We start from the raw sequence: 15,179 nt of genomic DNA, 5'->3' as shown, positions 1-15,179 counted from the left end.
CAAAACACCATTGAAGTGATCTGCTGAAACAATGGGATACATTGGCATGTACACTCCAGAAGGGACACTTTTTCTCTAGATTTGTTTTCCATCTAGTGCAGAATGCCAGGCATAAGCCTGGCCCTCCAGCAGCTGTTCACATAATTTTTGCAGACTCAGCCCACTCCATATCCCTCAGTAATATCTAAAGAACAGACTCAGTCAAAGTTCTCACTCCTGCAGAAAATAGGTTTTTCGTTTTTTAAGAAAACAATATTTGGTAACACATTCAAAATCTTGTGCTCCTTCCTTGGATTCAAGGACCTGCACTAGAGGATGGGAAGCATTCCCTTCCACCTAAATCTTTCAACACTCTCACCAGGGACACAGGCTTGACTGGACCCCAAAGACCTCTGCATGCTCCCTGATGTCCTGTGTATATCAGTTCAGTTCAGTCTCTCAGTCATGTTCTACTCTTTGCTATATCATGGGTGCAGCATGCCAGGGTTCTCTGTCCATCACCAACTCCTGGAGCTTGCTCAAACTCATCTTCATCAGGTCAGTGATGCCACCCAACAATTTCATCTACTGTCTTCCCCTTTGCCTCCTGCCTTTAATCTTTCCCTGCATCAAGGTCTTTTCTAATGAATCAGTTCTTCCCCAAATGTGGCCAAAGTATTGAAAGTTCAGCTTCAGCATCGGTCCTTCCAATGAATATTCAGGACTTATTTCCTTTAGCATGGACTGGTTGAATCTCCTTGCAGTCCAAGGGACTCTCAAGAGTCTTGTTTAACATCACAGCTTAAAAGCATCAATTCTTTGGTCCTCAGCTTTCTTTATGGTCCAACTCTCACATCCACTCACGATTTCTGGTAAAATCATAGCTTTGACTATGCAGACCTTTTCTGGTAAAGTAATGTCTCTTAGAAGTATGTCTACATAGTAATGTCTACATAGAAGAACTGCACAAAAAAAGATTAATGACCCAGATAACCACAATGGTGTGATCACTCACCTAGAGCTAGACAATCCTGAAATGCGAATTCAAATGGGTCTTCAGAAGCATCAATCAGAGCAAAGAGTGAGGTGACAGCATTGCAGTAGAGCTATATCAGACCCCAAAAGATGATGCTGTTAAAGTGCTGCATTCAATATGCCAGCAAATGTGGAAAACTCAGCAGTGGCCATAGGACTGGAAAGGTCGTTTTCCTTGCAATCTCTCAAAAAGGTGACTTCAAAGAATGTTCAACTACCACACAGTTGCACTCACCTCACATGATACCAAAGTAATTTCTCCAAGCAAGTCTTCAACAGTACATGAACTGTGAAATTCCATATGTTCAAGCTGGATTTAGAAAAGGCAGAGGAACCAGAGATCAAAGTGTCAACATTCGTTGGATCATAGAAAAAGGAAGAGAATTCTAGAAAAACACCTTCTTCTGCTTTATTGACCATGCAAAGGCCTTTGACTGTGTGGATCGCAACAAACTGTGGAAAACTTACAGCAATGGGAATACCAGACCATCTTACTTGCCTTCTGAGAAATCTGTATTCAGGTCAGGAAGCAACAGTTAGAACTGACAATGAAACAGCAGACTGGTTCCACATCGGGAAAGGAGTACATAAAGGCTGTATATTGTCAGCTTGCTTATTCAACTTATATGCAGAGTACATCATGTGAAATGCCCAACTGGATGAAGCACAAGCTGGAATCAAGATTTCTGGGAGAAATATCAATAGCCTCAGATATGCCAAAGGCACCACCCTTACAGCAGAAATTGAAGAAGAACTAAAGAACCTCTTGATAAAAGTGAAATAGGAGAGTGAACCATCTGGTTTAAACTTCACATTCAGAAAATAAAGATCATGTCATTTGGTCCCATCACTTCATGGTAAATAGATGGGGAAACAATGGAAACAGTGAGAGACTTTATATTCGGAGGCTCCAGAATCACTGCCAATGATGACTGCAGCAGTCAGATTATAAGATGCTTGCTTGTTTGAAGAAAAGCTCTGAGAGACGTATATATATATATTTAAGTAGAGACATGAATTTGCTGAAAAAGTTCAGTATAATCAAAGCTATGATTTCTCCAGTTGCCATGTATGGATGTGACAGTTGCACCATAAAGAATGGTGAGTGATGAAGAATTGATGGTTTTGAACTGTGGTGTAGACAAGACTCTTGAGAGTCCCTTGGACTACAAGGAGATCCACCCAGTCATCCTAAAGGAAATCAAACCTGAATATTCATTGGAAGGCCCAATGCTGAAATTGAACCTCCAGTACTTTGGCCAACTGATGTGAAGGACTGACTCATTAGAAAAGACCCTGTTACTGGGAAAGCTTGAAGGCAGGAGGAGAAGAGGATGACAGAGGATGAGATGGTTGGATGGAGTCACCAACTCGATGGACATGAGTTTGCCCAAGCTCCAGGTGTTGGTGAAGAAGAGCAAGCCCTGTTGTGATGCAGTCCATGGGGTTGCAAAGAGTCAGACATGACTGAGCGACTGAATTGAACTGAACATACCACATAGCAAATACTATTTGTAATGTGCACGTTTCTCCAGCAAGACTGGGGCTCCCTAAGGCCCCAACACATATCCCCAGTCAAGTTTGCACCCATGCACAAAAGTCAGTGCCTAGCATTCACAAGTCATTCTGTGATTTCTGATTTCAGGGGGACCTCCATTTTAATCGACATAAAGGAGTAAATGACACATTTATCCTCCTGTCTCAACTAACTCCAAAGTAGAAAAGACAAATGAAAGAGCATTGTTTTACATCAAACATCTGGCAGCAGGGAATGGATTTCTGAGGCGGGGAGCAAGCAAGGAGAGTTCTACAATTGCCTCAACTCTAGAAATAGTTTCCAACACATACATGGAAGGTGTACCTAGGCAGAGACAAACAGTCTCCCCAAGAAGAGAGATTTATGACTCTATATAGTTAGAGTTCATAGGCGAGAGGGACATAGAGGGAACTGTAGGAAGGTACAGGTGATACCCTTCCAGTTTTCGGCATAGAGATGATAGTACTGGTCTGAATTGCAGGGAACAATACTTGAGTCTCAAATTGCACCAAGTTTAATTGTGTCCCCACCCACCAGTGTCGAAATTACTCATATTTTTAATATAAATTTATTTATTTTAATTGGAGGTTAATTATTTTAAAATGTTGTATTCGTTTTGCCATACACTGACATGAATCTACCACGGGTGTACATGTGCTCCCCATCCTGAACCTCCCTCCCACCTCCCTTCCCATACCATCCCTCTGGGTCATCACAGAGCACCAGCCCCAACCGTCCTGTATCATGCATCAAACCTGGGCTGGCGATTCATTTCACATATGATAATATACATATTTCAATGCCATCCTCCCAAATCATCCCACCCTCGCCCTCTCCCACAGAGTCCAGAAAGCTGTTTTATACATCTGTGTCTCTTTGCTGTCTCACATACAGGGTTTTTGTAACCATCTTTCTAATTCCATATATATGCATTAGTATACTATATTCATGTTTTTCTTTCTGGCTTCTGATTGCTAGAATTTTGTTAAGGATTTTTGCATTTATGTTCATCAGTGATATTGGCCTATAGTTTTTTTGTTTTGTTTCATTTGTTTTGTTTTGTGGCTTCTTTGTCAGGTGTTGGTATTAGGATGATGGTGGCCTCATAGAATGAGTTTGGAAGTTTGTCTTCATCTGCAATTTTCTGGAAGAGTTTGAGCAGGATAGATGTTAGCTCTTCACTAAATTTTTGGTAGAATTCAGCTGTGAAGCTGTCTGGTCCTGGACTTTTGTTTGCTGGAAAATTTCTGATTACAATTTCAATTTCCATGCTTGTGATGTGTCTGTTAAGATTTTCTATTTCTTCCTGATTCAGTTTTGGAAAGTTGTACTTTTCTAAGAATTTGTCCATTTCTTACACGTTGTCCATTTTATTGGCCTATAGTTGCTGAGAGTAGTCTCTTATGATTCTTTGTATTTCTGTGTTGTCTGTTGTGATCTCTCCATTTTCATTTCTAATTATGTTGATTTGATTCTTCCCCCTTTGTTTCTTGATAAGTCTGGCAAATGGTTTGTCAATTTTATTTTTCCTCTCAAAGAACCGGCTTTTGGCTTTGTTGATTTTTGCTATGGTCTCTTTTGTTTCTTTTGCATTATTTTTGCCAGAATTTTGAAGATTTGTTTCCTTCTACTAACCCTGGGGTTCTTAATTTCTTCCTTTTCTAGTTACTTTAGATGTAGAGTTAGGTTATTTATTTGACTTTTTTCTTGTTTCCTGGGGTATGCCTGTATTGCTATGAAACTTCCCCTTAGCACTGCTTTAACAGTGTCCCACAGGGATTGGGTTGCTTTGTTTTCATTTTCATTCATTTCTATGTATGTTTTGATTTCTTTTTTGTTTTCTTCTGTGATTTGTTGGTTACTCAGCATCGTGTTGTTCAGCCTCCCTATGTTGGAATTTTTAAAAGTTTTTTCTCCTGTAATTGAGATCTAATCTTACTGCACTGTGGTCAAAAAAGATGAATGGAATTATTTCAATTTTTTTTTTTTCATTTACCAAGGCTAGATTTATGGCCCAGATGTGATCTATCTTGGAGAAGGTTCCATGTGCACTTGAGAAAAAGGTGAAATCCACTGTTTTGAGATGAAATATCCTATAAACATCAAGTAGGTTAATTGGTCTATTGTATCATTTAAAGTTTGTGTTTCCTTTCTTTTTTTTTTGACATTGAAAATGTAAACATAGTCTATTTAATAAATGATGCTGATTCAGATGAATTGGATATTCACATAAAAGAAGATTAATTAGACCTCTACCTTATACTTAATAGGCTTTTAGAATTTTCAAACATCAATTTTAATCCAGAGATGACCCATAAATTTATGGTCAGTTGACTTTAAACAACAGTGCCAAAACAATTCAATGAGGGATAAAAGTGGTCTTTTCGAACAGTGGTGCTAGGGCAACTGTATATCCATGGGCAAAGAGGCTGAACACCTATCTTAAAACAAACACAAAAAATAATTCAAAATAGAGCATGAACCTAAATGTGATAGAGAAAACTATGAATTATGACACTAAAAACATGTGAGTAAATATTTGGGGCCTTGAGTTTATAGGTTATATGTAATACCAATAGCACAAGTGACAAAAGATAAATAGAACCATATCAAAATTAAATACTTTTGTGTTGCAAAAATTCCATCAAGAAAGTAGAAGGCAACCACAGAATTTAAAAAAAAAATTGAAAAAACTGTATATGTGATAAGTGGACTTGTTTTCACAAAATACAAATAACAATAATTCAAACCACAAATAATCTAATTAAAATGGGTAAAGGATTTGAATAGAAATTTCTCCAAGAAAATATACAACTGACCATATAAACATTGAGGGATTTTCAACATAATGCAAGTAATAGAGAAATACAAGTCAAAACCACAGTGAGATACCATTTTTCACCCACTATGATGGCTATAATCAGAAAGACAAAATTAAACCAGCATTGGCAAGGATGTGGAGAAACTGAAACCCTTTTATGTTGCTGGTGGGGGATGTAAAATAGTAGAGAAACTCTGGAAAACAGTTTGACAATTACTCCTCATGTGAAACATAGAGTTACCAAATCATCAATTTCATTCCTAGGTATGCGAAAGTCGTTCAGTCATGTCCAACTCTTTGCAACCACTGATCATACATTCCATGGAATTCTCCAGGCTGGAATACTGAGTGGGTAACCTTTCCCTTCTCCAGGGGATCTACCCAACCCAGGGATCCAACATGGGTCTCCCACATTGCAGGCGGATTCTTTACCAGCTGAACCACCAGGGAAGCCCAAGAATACTAGAGTGGATAGCCTATACCTTCTCCAGCAGATCTTCCTGACCCTGGAATTGAACCGTGGTCTCCTGCATTGCAGGCAGATTCTTTACCAACTGAGCTATGTTCCTAGGTGTATACCCTGAGAAATGAAGCATACATCCACACAAGAACTTCTATAAAACATGCATAACAGCATTATTTGTAATAGGAAAAAAAAAAGAAGAAATAATGCAGTGTCTACTGGATGAATACACAAATCAAATGTGGTATTATCCATATAATTAAACATTGTGTGTACATGTTAAGTTGCTTCCGTTGTATCTGACTCTTTGTGACCCCACAGTCTGTAGCCCACCAGGCTCCTCTGTCCATGGGATTCTTCAGGCAAGCATACTGGAGTGGGTTGCCATTTCCTTCTCCAGGAAAAGTTTGTGTTTCCTTGTTAATTTTCTGTTTAGTTGATCTAGCCATAGATGTGAGTGGGGTATTAAAGTCTCCCACTATTATTATGTTATTGTTAATTTCTCCTTTCATACTTGTTAGCATTTGCCTTACATATTGTGGTGCTGCTATGTTAGGTGCATTTATGTTTATAATTGTTATATCATCTTCTTGGATTAATATTTTGATCATTATGTAGTGTCCTTCTTTGTCTCTTCACAGCCTTTGTTTTAAAGTCTATTTTATCTGATATGAGGATTGCTACTCCTGCTTTCTTTTGGTCTCTGTTTGCGTGGAATATCTCTTTCCAGCCCTCCACTTTCAGTCTGTATGTGTCCCTTGTTTCAATGTGGGTCTCTTGTAGACAACATATAAAGAGGTCTCGTTTTTCTATCTATGCAGCTAGTCTTTGTCTTTTGTTTGGGGCATTCAACCCATTTACATTTTTTTTTTTTTTGAGGATTAGGGCTTTAATATAACTTTTTGTAACCCATTTACATTTAAGGTAATTATTGAAAAGTATGATCCCATTGTCATTTATTTTATTGTTTATGCACCCTTTCTGTGTTTCCGGTCTAGAGAAGATCCTTTAGGACTTGTTGGAGAGCTGGCTTGGTGGTGCTGAATTCTCTCAGCTTTTGCTTGTCTGTAAAGATTTTTATTTCTCCTTCATATTTGAATGAGATGCTTGCTGGATACAGTAGTCTGGGCTGTAGGTTTTTTTCTTTCATCACTTTAACTATGCCCTGCCATTCCCTCCTGGCCTGAAGAGTTTCTATTCAAAGATCAGCTGTTGTCCTTATGGAAATCCCCTTGTGTGCTATTTGTTATTTTTCCCTTGCTGCTTTTGATATTTGTCCTTTGTGTTTTATTTTTATTAATTTGATTAATATGTGTCTTGGGGTGGTTCACCTTGGATTTATCCTTCTTGGGACTCTCTGGGTTTCTTGGACTTGCTTGACTATTTCCTTCCCCAATTTAGGGAAGCTTTCAACTATTATCTCAAGTATTTTCTCGTTGTCTTTCTTACTGTCTTCTTCTTCTGAGACTTCTATGTTTCGAATGTTGGGGCATTTAACATTGTCCCAGGGGTCTCTGAGATTGTCCTCATTTCTTTTGATTTGTTTTTCTTTTTTCCTCTCTGTTTCATTTATTTCTTCCATTCTATCTTCTAAGTCACTTATTCTATCTTCTGCCTCCATTTTATCTTTTTTCCCTCCAGAGTGTTTTTGATCTCATTTATTGCACTATTCTGGACTTCCCTGGTGGCTAAGACGGTAAAGCATCTGTCTACAATGAAGAGACCGGGGTTCAATTCCCGGGTCCAGAAGATCCCCTGGAGAAGGGAATGGCAATCCACTCCAGTACTATTGCCTGGAGAATCCCATGGACAGAGGAGCCTGGTAGGCTACAGTCCATGGGGTCACAAAGAGTTGGACACGACTGAGCAACTTCACTTATTGCATTATTCATTATATATTGACTCTTTTTTATTTCTTCTAGGTCCTTGTTAAACCTTGCTTGCATCTTCTCAATCCTTGTCTCCAGGTTATTTATCTGTAATTCCTTTTTGTTTTCAAGATTTTGGATCATTTTCCCTATCATTATTCAGAATTCTTTATCAGGTAGATTCCTTATCTCTTCCTCTTTTGTTTGGTTTGGTGGACATTTATCCTGTTTCTTTACCTGCGGGGTATTTCTCTGCCTCTTCATCTTGTTTATATTGCTGTGTTTGGGGTCGCCTTTCTGTATTCTGGCAGTTTGTGGAGTTCTCTTTTTTTGTGGAGTTTCCTCACTGTGAGTGGGGTTGGACGGGTGGCTTGTCAAGCTTTCCTGGTTAGAGAAGCTTGTGTCAGTGTTCTGGTGGGTGGAGCTGGATTTAGTCTCTCTGAAGTGCAATGAAGTGTCCAGTAATGAGTTATGAGATGTCAGTGGGTTTCAAGTGACTTTGGGTAGCCTGTATATTGAAGCTCAGGGCTATATTCCTGTGTTGCTGGAGAATTTGTGTGGTATGTCTTGCTCTGGAACTTGTTGGCCCTTGGGTGGTGTAGGTATGGAGGCGTTTGATGAGCTCCTATCAATTAATGCTTCCCAGAGTCAGGAGTTCTCTGGTGTTCTCAGAATTTGGATTTAAGTGTCCTGCTCCTGGTTTTCAGTTTTATTCTTATAGTAGCCTCAAGACTTCTCCATCTATACAGCACCAATGATAAAACACTAGGTTGAAGATGAAAAGTTTAGTCACAGTGAGTGACACCCAGAGAGGTTCACAGAGTTACATAGAGAAGATAAAAGAGAGGAGGGAGATAGAGGTGACCAGGAGGAGAAGAGGGGGAATCAAAAAGGGCGAGAGAAACTTCAGTTCAATTCAGTTCAGTTCAGTCACTCAGTCGTGTCCAACTCTTTGTGACCCCATGAATCACAGCACACCAGGCCTCCCTGTCCATCACCATCTCCCAGAGTTCACTCAAACTCACGTCCATCAAGACGGTGATGCAATCCAGCCATCTCATCCTCTGTCATCCTCTTATCCTCCTCCCCCAAGCCCTCCCAGCATCAGAGTCTTTTCCAAGGAGTCCACTCTTTGCATGAAGTGGCCAAAGTACTGGAGTTTCAGCTTTAGCATCATTACTTTCAAAGAACACCCAGGCATGATCTCCTTTAGAATGGACTGGTTGGATCTCCTTGAAGTCCAAGGGTCTCTCAAGAGTCTTCTCCAACACCACAGTTCAAAAGCATCAATTTTTTGGTGCTCAGCCTTCTTCACAGTCCAACTCTCACATCCATACATGACTACTGTAAAAACCATAGCCTTGACTAGATGGACCTTTGTTGGCAAAGTAATGGCTCTGCTTTTCAATATGCTATCTAGGTTGGTCATAACTTTTCTTCCAAGGAGTAAGCATCTTTTAATTTTATGGCTGCAATCACTACCTGTAGTGATTTTGGAGCCCCCCAAAATAAAGTCTGACACTGTTTCCCCTGTTTTCCCATCTATTTCCCAAGAAGTGATGGGATCAGATGCCACGATCTTAGTTTTCTGAATGTTGAGTTTTAAGTCAACTTTTTCACTCTCCTCAAACTAACCAGTAATTACTTCTTTATGTGCTCTCCACAGTCTGGATCCCTCAGAGTTGTTCACAGAGTTACACAGAGAAGAGAAGAGGGAGGATTGAGTTAGAGGTGACCAGAAGGAGAAGAGGGGGAATCAAAAGTGGAGAGAGCAAGCCAGCCAGTAATCACTTCCCTATGTGCTCTCCAGTCTGGATCCCTCAGAGATGTTCACAGGGTTACACAGAGAAGAGAAGAGGGTGGAAGGAAACAGAGGTGGCTAGGGGGATAAAGGGGGAAATCAGAAGGAGAGAGAAATATCCAGCCAGTAGTCAGTTCCCTAAGTGCTCTCCACAGTCCAGAACAAACAAAGAGATTCACGGAGTTGAGTAGAGAAGAGAAGGGGGAGGGAGGAGATAGAGGCGACCTGGTGGAGAAAAAGGAGATCCAAAGGGGGCGAGAACAATCAGGCCAGTGATCTCGCTCCCAAGTAAAAATCGTTAGTGCAGATTGGGTTCTTAAAGGTACAAAATTGCAAAAAAATAACAAAAAGCAAAATTTAAAAATCTAGAGTAGAGTTTGGATTCTCAAAAATACAATATTAAAGGAAAAAAGTCACAAAAATTGTATATATATGTGTGTGTGTGTATATATATGTGTATATATGTGTTTGTGTGTGTGTGTGTGTGTATATATATATATATATATATATATATATATACATGAATTTTGCTTTAAGAAATAGGGTCTTTTTTTCAAAGTAATAGTAGGTCATAAAAATGAAAATTAAAGGAGTAGTAGAGGACTTAAAAATTAAAAAAATTAAATAATGAAAATAGTAAAAATATATCTAGTATTTTCTCTGGTGTTGTTGTGGACAGTGTGGGGTCAGTTCACTTTCTGATAGTTCCTTGATCCAACTTATACTTCTCAAGATTTATTGGCCACTTCCAATGTAGTCAGTGCTAACATCAGGGTTTTAATCTATTGCACCTGTCACTTCCAGGGCAGTTCCCTGTTTTAGCTTCTTCTGTTTGCTGGTCTGTTCAGTGTCTAATTTCCACCCTGACCCAAGGGGGTGGTGGTGGACAATTTTTTAGGCTCACTTGTTTATTTGCGCTGTCGGGAGGGAGGGACACTGCCAACAGATAACACTGGTGTTTGCTCACAGTAATTTGGCCACACTGAGTTTGCCCCCACTCATGGCGTGCATGCTTTCCCTGTCTACATTGCTCAGGCTCTAGGTTGCTCTGCTGGGAACTGTCTGAGGCGGGCCCTCGGTTGCATGCACTTCCCAGGTCTAAGCTACTGAGGTTCAGGTACTCGGGTACTCCACAAAGACGCATACTCGGTTGGGCCTGAGTTTTGTGCCCTTCCCAGGTCCGAGCTGCTCAGGTGACCAGATGTGTGGTCAATATGTGCGGTCGTTGCAACATATTGCCTCTCCCGTTCCTGCTGCTTGGTTTTCTGGGTGTACAACCAGCACACCTTCTCAGGCGGATATTGACCATCCAGAATCCCAAGAAATCTTGGTTAGCAATGAAGCCTGCTTGCAGTTTGGTAGATGATGCCTCTCTGGTGCTGTGATTGCCCCCTTCTGGCTCTGGCTGCCCTCACTCCCCTGTCTCTGTCAGGGGATGGTCTGGTCTGCAGCTGGATACCTCTGCTCAGTCCTTTGTTCTGTGACCAGGCCTGTCGGTGTCTTAGTTTAGGGCTTTTCACCAGGGTAGCTATCCCAGCGTCTGGTTTGCTATCTCAAGTTAGTTCCCTCGATTGCCCTTGGGGCATTCAGGCCTGGTCCTTACTCTAAGCAATGCAGCCCACACCTCCCTGCCCAGCCCCCTCTTGTTAGGTGCAGATGCAGGCCTCTGCACTGCTTCTCTGCTGAGAGTTACCATTGGGCATGTAATCTGTGGGTTTAGTCTTTTTATTTCTTTTTCCTCCCACTTATGTTGCCCTCTGAGGTTTCAAGGCTCACTACAGCCTCGCCAGTGACAGTGTTTCCTGGTGTTTGGAAACTTCTGTCTTTTTTAAGACTCCCTTCCCAGAACAGATCTCTGTCTCTACCTCTTTTGCCTCTCTTTATATCTTTTACATTTTTTCCTACCTCCTTTTGAAGACAATGGGCTGCTTTTCTGGGTGCCTGATGTACTCTGCCTGCATTCAAAAGTTGTTTTGTGGCATTTACTCAGCATTCAAATGTTCATTTGATGAATTTGTTGGGGAGAAATTGGTCTCCCTGTCCTATTACTCTGCCACCTTAGGACCACCGCCCAAATTACTCATAATTCTCATGAGATCAACAGGGCCCTGAAGACAATATTGCCTTGCTAGTGGGAAATAGTAAACCTGTTCTAAAGGCTGGTTTCATCTCAGCTTAAAAAACTTTATAGCAAGCCTTCAAAAAATACAGTTGTTTCCAAGAAATTAACAGCGTTTGCAAACAATGAAGGGAACAATTTATAAAAATTAAATAAATATCCAGCATCCAAAGGTAAAGTCACCACATCCACCATTCAATTTAAAATTTACATATAAATTGTAAAAGTGTTTGTCCTAGTTTCATCTCAACTTTTTAAGGTAATTATCCTCTGATTAAGACAAATAAATAAATTTATAAAGAAAAAAATCCAGATGTGTAAAGAAGCAACAAAATATCCATAACGAGGGGAAATTCAATTAGTAAAAACACAAGTAAAATATATATTACATAATTAGCAGGGAAGGACATTAAAATGCTTGCTACATACATAATCCTTATATTCATGAAGCTGAAGAATATTGACTATGTTAAATAGAGACATGTAAAATAGAAATGCAAAGACTGTGGGAAAAGAATTAATTGTGCATCAGAGAGCTTTGAAGTAACTTTAAGAATGCTAAAATATATGTAAATGGAATCCTACAGGAAGTGAAAGACAGGAGAATAGAGCAAAGAACTGCATAATTACTGGCTGAAAAATTTCCAGGAATGATGAAAGCTTTAAATCCATTAACACAGAAGCTCAATTAATTCAAGGACAAGAAATAAGACAACTATACAAAGGCACATCATAATTCATGTTTTAAGACAACCAACCAAAGAAATATAACCATAAGGAAAAACACAGTAGAACAAAAAATGGGGATGACAGCAGATGAGGCAAATGAAACAATGTTAGCCAGAGGACACTGGCACCACATAAAGATGCTGAGAGAAAGATAATTGCCTCAGAATTCTATACCCAAGAAAAATACATATCTAAAACAAGATAAAATACTTTCTCAGACATACAACAAGAAAAAGACTGCATCATCACCAACAAACCAATGTAATAATTTTTTTAAAAAGGTCTCAAGTCAGAAGGAATTTAAAACCAAGTGAAAATCTGGATCTACAGGGGGAATGAACAGTACCCCAAAATATAATCATATAATATGTATTAAAAGGTAAATATAGGGACTTCCTTGGTGGTCCCGTGGTTAAGGATCTGCTTTGCAATGCAAAGCATTTGCAAATGGCAAAGTTTTGTTCCTTTGCCAGAGAACTAAGATCCCACATGCCACTGAGCAACTAAGCCTGCATGTCTCAAATAAATAGAGTTTACACACTGCAAGTACTGAGCTTACCCTCCTCAAATAGAGAATTCCTACCACAAGGAAGATCCTGCGTGACACACTAAGACCCAGACAAAAAATGATAAATAAATAAATAATTTTATAATCATCATAATTAATAATGATAGACTGGCAAGTTAAAGATGCATACCATGGATCTTAAAAGTATTTATAAAAAAGTTACAGTTAATGAAGTGACAAAGGATATAAAGAGGAATGAGAAAAACTACTCAATTAGAGAGAAGTCAGGGATAAAAAGAGACATGGAAAGAAAGAACATGGGACAAATTGAAGATAAAGAGCAAGAGGATCGAATTAAACCCAACTAGAAGAGAAGCACAGGATTGAAAAGCCAGTGCTCTGCCATTACAGAGTAGTCCCTGCTCGCTGAAAATAGAGAAGTCCTGAGCAGCAATGAAGACCTGCTGCTGCTGCTAAGTCACTTCAGTTGCGTCCGACTCTGTATGACCCCATAGATGGCAACCCACCCGGCTCCCCCATCCCTGGGATTCTCCTGGCAATAACAATGGAGTGGGTTGCCATTTCCTTCTCCAATGAATGAAAGTGAAAAGTGAAAGTGAAGTCACTCAGTCGTGTTTGACCCTCAGCGACCCCATGGACTGCAGCCTTCCAGGCTCCTCCATTCATGGGATTTTCCAAGCAAGAGTACTGTAGTGGGGTGCCATTGCCTTCTCCACAATGAAGACCTAGTGCTACCAAACTTAAAAAAAGAAAAAAGAATTCTCCTAGAGAAACCAGTGAGGTCTTAGGGGAAGAAAGACATGAAAAAGGATGAAACCAGTCTGGGTCTGATTTCATGCAAGTCATGGAGAGGGAACCTACAGCCTGTTTTCACAGGGAAATTGGGATATAAGTTGTGCCTCAAAAGTTCCCCAACCCAAGGCTAGGTAGCTGGGATTTCACTCTCCCACTAGCGCTTCCCTCTCATCCTTCAACTAACACCTACCTGGTGTCTCCAAGCCCTTGTATTAGATCCTCCAAAGACTAATCAAAAGTGGCACTAGAAGCAAAAGACACAAAAGCTCAGGAAAATGCAACCTCAGATAATGTCTAGATTTCTGCACCCAGCCTGCCTTCTCCAGCATCATATCTGAAATCCTGTGAGTCTAAAGAACTCCATGAGTCTCTACATGTCAGCATTTTTTAACAAAAAAACTGAGGTTTTAATTTATATAGGAGTGTAGTTGATTTACAGCATTGTATTAATAATAGTTTTATGGGAAATGAATACCATCATATATACACATGTATCCATTGTTTCTTAGATTCTTTTCCCATACAGGATATTACAGACTATTGAGCAGAATTCTTGTACTGTATAGTAGGTCCTTGGTGATTATCTATTAAATAAAATAGTATACATATAGTATACATACATTAATCTCAAACCTCTCCCACCTTTCCAATTTGTTAACTATAATTATTGTTTTGATGGAGGGAAGGGCCTAGGAACTTTTTGGATGAGGGTCTGTACCATGAGAGTGCAGTGGCCAGAGAAAGCAAGCCTGAGAGAGACTCATTTGAGATGATACTAAGTGTTGAGAAGGACCTGGCCGTGCAAAAAGCTGGGAGAAAAACATTGTAGATGTGAGAAATCGCCCCTGCTAAGGACCAAAGTAACCAAGCTTAATAAATGGCTACCCTTCCACTGCCAGCCTTCCTTCCATGCTTGGAACTTGGCCTACAGGTCAACCACCGTAACCTCATGCCATGCTTCAGTTGTGAGTTATAAGCAATGAGCCATGTCATGCCCCCGCAAGAAGGGAGAAACTGGGGCTATCACGAGGCTGAATATGCTATGAACTCAGGGACATATCCACAAACTGGTTATCGCCAGGAGCATCAGGTGCCAGGGGCAACACCAATGACTCTGACTATCTCCATGTACTTGTTCTCAGGAGTAGAAACGCCAAGGAACTGATAGAGCAAAGAAACAAGTAATGACTCTTGCTTCATCTTGCCCCATGTGATTCCCATGGCCCCTTGACCACACTGCTGTCTGTCCAAAAACTCTTTCCTCTATTCCTTCTTCAAAGGTGGCTTATGAATAACAGCACCACCTAACTTTGAAGCCTGGTTGCTGGAAGTCAACTCAGAGTCAGCTGGGACCCAGTGATGTCCAGCCTTGTGCTGTGTTTCTATCCCTTTTCTCCAACCAGATTCATAAAACAAAGTCCTGAAAAAACATAAGTGTGATTGTAACCTTCCAAAGGCCTTTGAAGCTCCAAGGTCTACTTTGAGCATCAAAGAGGTAACACA

The sequence above is a fragment of the Ovis canadensis genome, chromosome 21, assembly GCF_042477335.2.
Source record: "Ovis canadensis isolate MfBH-ARS-UI-01 breed Bighorn chromosome 21, ARS-UI_OviCan_v2, whole genome shotgun sequence".
NCBI classification, from domain to species: Eukaryota; Metazoa; Chordata; class Mammalia; order Artiodactyla; family Bovidae; genus Ovis; species Ovis canadensis.
This window is presented reverse-complemented; position numbering follows the sequence as displayed.